This window comes from Gordionus sp. m RMFG-2023, chromosome 1, assembly GCF_954871325.1.
Source record: "Gordionus sp. m RMFG-2023 chromosome 1, tfGorSpeb1-WG-v2, whole genome shotgun sequence".
Lineage (NCBI taxonomy): Eukaryota > Metazoa > Nematomorpha > Gordioida > Chordodea > Parachordodidae > Gordionus > Gordionus sp. m RMFG-2023.
The window spans coordinates 85,962,947-85,970,044 of NC_088775.1; positions in this window are offsets into that span (position 1 = coordinate 85,962,947).

A 7,098-nucleotide genomic window follows, 5' to 3' on the forward strand; every position below is an offset into this window, starting at 1 on the left:
CGTTTATAAAATTTTCAAAACCCCGAATCGAACTTGGGAATTTTATTTGAACCCGGGTCAACCGCATTCAGTGTAATTTAAAATCACATATTAATATATTTGTATAATTGAAATACATTAATTATTTAATTGAGATCTTATAATATTTTCAAATTTCCAATAAAGTGAAGTATTAATAAATTTCAAACAACTTAATTTATTTGCGCCAAATTTTTTAAATTTATTCTCAAAGATTTCTATTGGAGGGTTAATAAATTTTAAGCAATTTAATTCATTTACGTTATTTTTAATTTTTAACTCATTCTCAAAGATTATTAATTAGAGGAAAATGAAAGTGAACAAGTCAATAAAAATTATTATATTAAATATTGTTAATTTAAAATATTAACAAAATCTTACTTAAAAATTGTTAAACAAAGATCTAGGATTTTGTAAACTTTTGTATTTTTAACTATATTTTGCCTATAAATAAATTAAAAAATTAATTTTTTATAAATTCATGTCTAGTTTTTAAATTATGAATTAAATTAGAATTTTTTTTTATCAATTTTTAAACCCGAAACCAAACTCGGGTTCAAAAATATCTCCATGAACCCAACCCACTTATTTAATTTTACCTTAACCCGAACCCGGGCAAAAACATTGCCGGGTTCGTATCCCTGCCCTTATATACCTAATATATAGTATAATTATATTATATGCAAACAGTATTACCATTTGGAGTATTCCTCATTATAATTAGCATAACTGTAATAGCAGGAATTTTGACAACACTGCACACTGATGAACAAGAATATTATTGGAGAAGCTTAGTATGATTATAAAATAATAAATTATTATGAAAAGAGGAAAAAGTCTGAATTTATCACAGCTAATATATGGGTAATGGATAAAATTAACTAATCTGACTCGATCTACTACAGACACATGTTATAAGAAATCGGTGAAGTGCGGAGGCAACGGATTATATTTTTTTAACTTTCTACAAGGTTGAGCAATCTTTTCACAAACCCCGGAAACTGAAATGATAGTTCTCATGACGATATTATTATATACTATCCTACCAAATCAAAATTACACCCAAAAAAATGGGAAATCATAAAAATTGGCAAAAATAAGGAAGCCTCCCTACCCTACCCTTAGCAAAAATGCTTGAGCCGACAGTATTTCTAGAGAGGCCATTTATTAATTTATGGATAAAAATAATTATGGCTAAATTCCTAAGAATTTAATCCTTCATGATTTAACAGCTGATTGACTTTTAAAATCTGTGAGATCGAATTTTCTTTATATTATAATTATAGTCAATAGTTATTAGATTAATTATCATGGATAGAAATTAAAAATAAAATTTATATTAATAAAGAAAAATTAATTTCATAAAAGATTTAATCAGATCGAATCTCACTGAATCCAGCTTTAGCAAAAATTTAAGAGTATTTTTTTTTGATCTTTGCTATATTTATTCCCGCGTGCAGATAGTGAAAGGGGAAACTTTCTGATTTCCGCATATGTATGGAGGAATCAGGAATGAGTACCAATTCATATTTTATCCCTTTTAATGGACCATTTTATAATATAAAATGTTATTCAAAAAAATGGGAGAAGACGAGAGATTCATTACGGTTCAATAAAAAATTATATTTTAAATATTGCTATAAAATAGCCCATCCTCGTAAATATGTTATATAAATATTTAATAATGAATAATTCAAAAAAAAATCGTTAAATAATATATAAAAATGGAGGCTGATTAATTACATTTAGAACGTATGTATATATAGTTTATTATATAAAAGTTTTATCATAAGGTTATTCTTATTAGCTTATTAAAATAAAAAAAATCTTTTTAAATTATTTGGCCATCCCCATATTTGGCGATTCTCTATTTGTATATTATTTAAACAATTTTAAGTACCAACCAAATGAACCCATGGTGCTCGTTAAATAAAATGGAATCATCAAAAACATAATAACCGGATAGGATAGATCGCCATATTTTTTCCTTCCCGATAAAGGCATTCTTATGTTATTTTCGCTCGAAATCCTTCTCTTAATACCTCCTGTCCTGAAAACCTTCCGCCACCATCTTAGGCGGGACTAAGGGAACGCATTAATTATTTATAGCTAAATTTAAATCGATTCCTATTCAGCAGAAAAGATGATCATAAAAAATTTTAAGTAAATTATTTTATTTTACACTTTATCAGATTCAGAACGATATATTTTATATTTAAAAAAATTAATTAACATTTTTTAAAGTTAAATATTATTTTACGCGAAATGTCGCGTGTTTAAAAAGTAGGATGGGAAAAATTGATTTAAAGATACCCCTTAATTTTCCACAGAATCAACTTGAAATATAGTAAAATTTAACGATTATATATATCAGTGGCGTATCCAGGATTTTCTTATAGGGGGGAAAATTTTTTTAGGGGCTTCGCCCCCAAACCCCTTTTAACTGGCATTCGGCCAGCTTTCCCCCGGCCTTCGGTCGGGTCTTATTTAGCTATTCTATTAAATTATGAATAATTTAATAATTATTATATTTCTATTTTTAACTATTATTTACTAATTCGTGCTTATGGATAGGATATTACAAGCCTCTTTTTTATTATTTCAAGTTAGGTATATTATATTTAATAAAGTTTTTTTAAATGTAAAGGTTTATTTATATGTAAAGTTGAAATAAAGTGTAATGTCATTTTTTTTATAAAATTTGCTTTAAAAACTAGCCTCAGCTTAAATTCTCATACTATATAGGTAGAATATAATTTTTTTTATTGAAAATACTAATAGTAGTTTAAAATATTGACTAGAAAATAATTAAATTAACAAGTTTTTTTTAACTTCTTATCAAATACAAGATTTTTAATTATTTCGTTTGTCTTTGGAACCAAATCTCTGTGTATATTTAACATTAACAGAGCTAACCCATTTAGCCGAGATTCAGTACTTCCTAAATATGTTTTCAACCTTCTCAAGTTGGAAAAAGTCCTTTCATTCGTACATGTTGTAATAGGCAAACATGCAAGAATATAAAACAACTTCGAAATATTAGGAAATTGAGCCAAGGTTTCTTTACACCGATTGAGCGCATCAATAGCATGCTCAGATAAAATAGCTAAACGTATAAATATTTATACCACAATTCGAATTCACTGATTAAATTTATTTCAGTATCAATCTCATAGGAATAAAATTTTTCTAAATATTTAATTTTACCAATAGTGGCATTAGAAAATCAAGAAGGATCTTTGGGTAATAAAACTTGAAGATTGCTAAAGACTTGTTTTTTATCTAAAACCCGTACTTTTATTTGCTATAAAAAAGTATCTAAGAATGGGATGAAAATGGATATTTTAGAATATTCTTCAGTTGAGCCAATATTTATTTTCATCTCAAAAATGGCCTAGGTGCTAGACGAGGTTTAATTAGTATTATATCATAAAATTTAGCCTTCGATTCAACGTCTAGATAAATATTATGAAAATATTTATCTACATTTATTCTTATTGTATCTACCTGTTCATGTATATTTTCCGCCAAATCAATAACTTGAACCAAATCTAAATTTGGTTTTTGTAAATTTCTACAAAGTAGTGAGCTAGAAATAATTTATTGATGCTACTAGCAGCAATGATAAACTCTAATTGATCAATTGAATTCAATAATGATATCGCTGCTAACGACACATTACTTTTTTTCATGCTCAGCCTTATTTATAAATTATCGTTTGATTTCAATCTCTTTGACTAAATATTTTTACATTTTATTAATATTTTTGAATAATATCTTGGAAAATTAATATTCAAATATTTGTAAAATTTTGATTTGTGTGGGTAGGGGGGGATCTGGGGGGTGGGGGTAAAATTTTTATTAGCTTAAAATGATATTTATGAAAATAGTCAAATTTGCGATGGGGGGGGGGATTTCCCCCTTTCCCACCCATTGGTTACGCGCCTGATATATATAGCAAACATTTGTTATAGAATGGGGTTTCTCTACATAATAAACAATAAATTTAATTTATCTTATTGTAAATATAAATTCTGATAATTTGCCCACGATTTAAATAGAGATAAATATATTGCATTATAATTAGATTATTTATTAAATGTAAGCTTATAAAATATTAATTAATCCCAAAATAATTATAAGAGGGTAAAATATTAGCGCCATCTATTTTAATAATTTTATGTTGTATATTTTTAATTTATATTTAAATTTGAATCTATGATAATTTTATAGATCAATTTAAATGGAATGTCTAGAAGTAGAAAAAATAGTTTTTAAGTTATAAAAACTAACAAAAATTTTTTTTAAAAAATGTTTTTTAAAATTTTTATATTTTTATTATTACTAAAAGCGTTAAAAAAATTTAACAATTACTCAATATTTTGGTGCAAATATTTTCGTTTTTGCAATCGTTTTAATAGATTTTTAAAACATATAAATTTAAGAATGTATTGTAATCAAATCAAGTATTTAATTAAATTATATGTAAACTATTTATTCCACAGCTGAGACAATCGTATGATTAAATGCTTATATTTCCCATGACAGATAAGCGTGAAAAATATATTTAAAAAACGCTATGTTTCTTTCTTAAGCCTCATTTATAGTAAGCAAGATATGTTCCAACGGTAAGGTATTGAACGCATCGTTAAACAAAACAAGCTAATTAATTGGTATAATTCATAAATAAGCAAAACTATGAGAACGTTTTGATAAAATTTGAAAACCATAAGTTTGGCCGTATATATCAAAAATTATTATCGTTATGAAGAATCAGCTGTAATTCGATTCGTATTTTAGAATACGATTATTATTTATTTAGCGCTGTACGACTTGTCTTACCCTTCATTTAAAGTTAGCGTAAATTCGCCGCGGTGTATGCAAAAATGAAGGTAAAATAATTATATCATATCTTGTATATTTCGCACCGAATTCGCGCTGTGAAGGCTGGGTTAGGAGAACACAAATCACGCGAGCCCCCTCCTCGCATAATTGCGTTGGTTTTTCAAGGAAGCAGACAAATTACTCAGATGAGAATAATAAAGAGGAAGACACTAGATATAAATTAAATATTATATAAAATTAAAAAAATAAATAATTACTCATTTTTTAAAAATTGAATATTTAGAACCATATTAATTCATAAAGAGTCATATAAACATTCCTTTTGAAAAGCAGACGATATCCCATATTATGGATTGTTCAATTTAAAAATTTTTTAAAAAAATCTTTTTAGATCAAATACGAATAATAATTTGATTCAAAATTTTGAATCGAAAAAGAATAAAAAAATATTATTATTCTTCAAATAATTTTTTACAGTTATTTGTAGTATATTAAACTACAAATTTTGGAATTTTCAAAAAAAAATCAAAAATATTTTAAACTCAACTAACTGGAGATTTTTAATTTTAATTTAATATATATTTCGATTTGGAATAAAAATTAATTTATATATATATTAATTCATAAAAAATACGAATAGAAAACCGAATATTAATATTTAAAAATAAAGTAAAATAAATAAAAAATTTCTGCCAAAAACAGTATTAAATTTCGTGAATTATTTAGATATTTATGAATAATTTAATTCAATTAAAACGCTTGAAAATAAACTATTTTAAAAATTTAATATTAAAACACTCAATCTTTAATATGCCCAGTCTTTAGGACGCTGACGACATAGTAAATAAACATCTTTATTCATTAGGTCACATACTAAGCATAGTTTTTTAAGTTTTTATTTTTCTTAAATAATCAATATACAATAAAGATCCGCGAGGCCTAGTCTGGCCAGTAGCTCAAAACCCGATCTGGCAAATATTTTAAGGCGGGTTATACAACCTGTGTATTTTAAAGCCAGACCAAATGTTATTATTTTAAAATATCATTAATAAGATTAAATATTTCTCGCGTCAGCAACCTATTTATCTTATTTAATATATCATGTATAATATATCCCTGTATGTCTTTAGCCTTATCTCATTCCATCTGGAATAACACATGTATTTCTTGACATTCCTCTCAATTTTGGTTTTGAAGGTAAAGGAATCCAATTAAAATTCTCAAAGGGACTTACATTTGTTACATGCTGTCACTTTTCATTCTTAATTTTCTTTTTATATATGCTTTATTTAGCAAGGTGGAAAAAAAATAATACAAATGGTTATTTGAGTCATCCCCATTTTAAAATTGTCATATTTCATTATGGAATTTCTACAATGATTTATCTCTCAAATTCAACAGTACAATTACAATACAGTCATTTCTGGTGCTAAGATCTCTAAAAAATAGATATTCCTACTTTTTTATTTTTATCCAATTAGTCATATTCAAACAAATTAACCTTGAATTAGTTACAAATAGTGTTGTAAAGTAACTTTTGAAATTGTGGAGATTTGGTAAGGAATAAAATTAATAACTTATAAAGAAATTAATTATAATTAAAATTAAACATTAAATTATATCATAATTAAATTTTCATTTATTTTATACGGTAAAATCAGCACATTTAAACCATACAAATAAACCAATTAAAATTAAAAATATAAAATTATAAAATAAAAGTTAAAAAAAATTAAATTGAACAATAAAAAATGTATAGAAGTTAAATCATATATAAAAAAATTAGTGACCTACACAATTTAGCCAAAAAATAAATTTTTATATTAACTTCATGCAAATTATAAATAATATAAATATAAAAAAACTAAACAATATCATATTCCAGATTATGTTTTTGTAACTACATAATTCAATGAGTATCTTTAGATATTACAATCGTAACAGCGTTACCAACAGAGTTACATTTATAGAAGAAAAGGAACACCATTCGTTACTTGTTTCAAAAGATATCGAGTAACAAGCGGGCTTATATTTTTTGAGCAACGAAACTTTTTCTAAAAAATAATATTTTATTTTATTTTGTTTTTTTTAGATATATTTTAAGCCGAGTTTTAAATTTCAAATCAAACATCAAAGTTTTTCTTTATTTTATTTATTTTATCTTGAGAAGGTCCTCCTTTATTTGATCATATTTTCCTCCATTTCATTATTGATAAGATTTTTTATGCAGGTTCC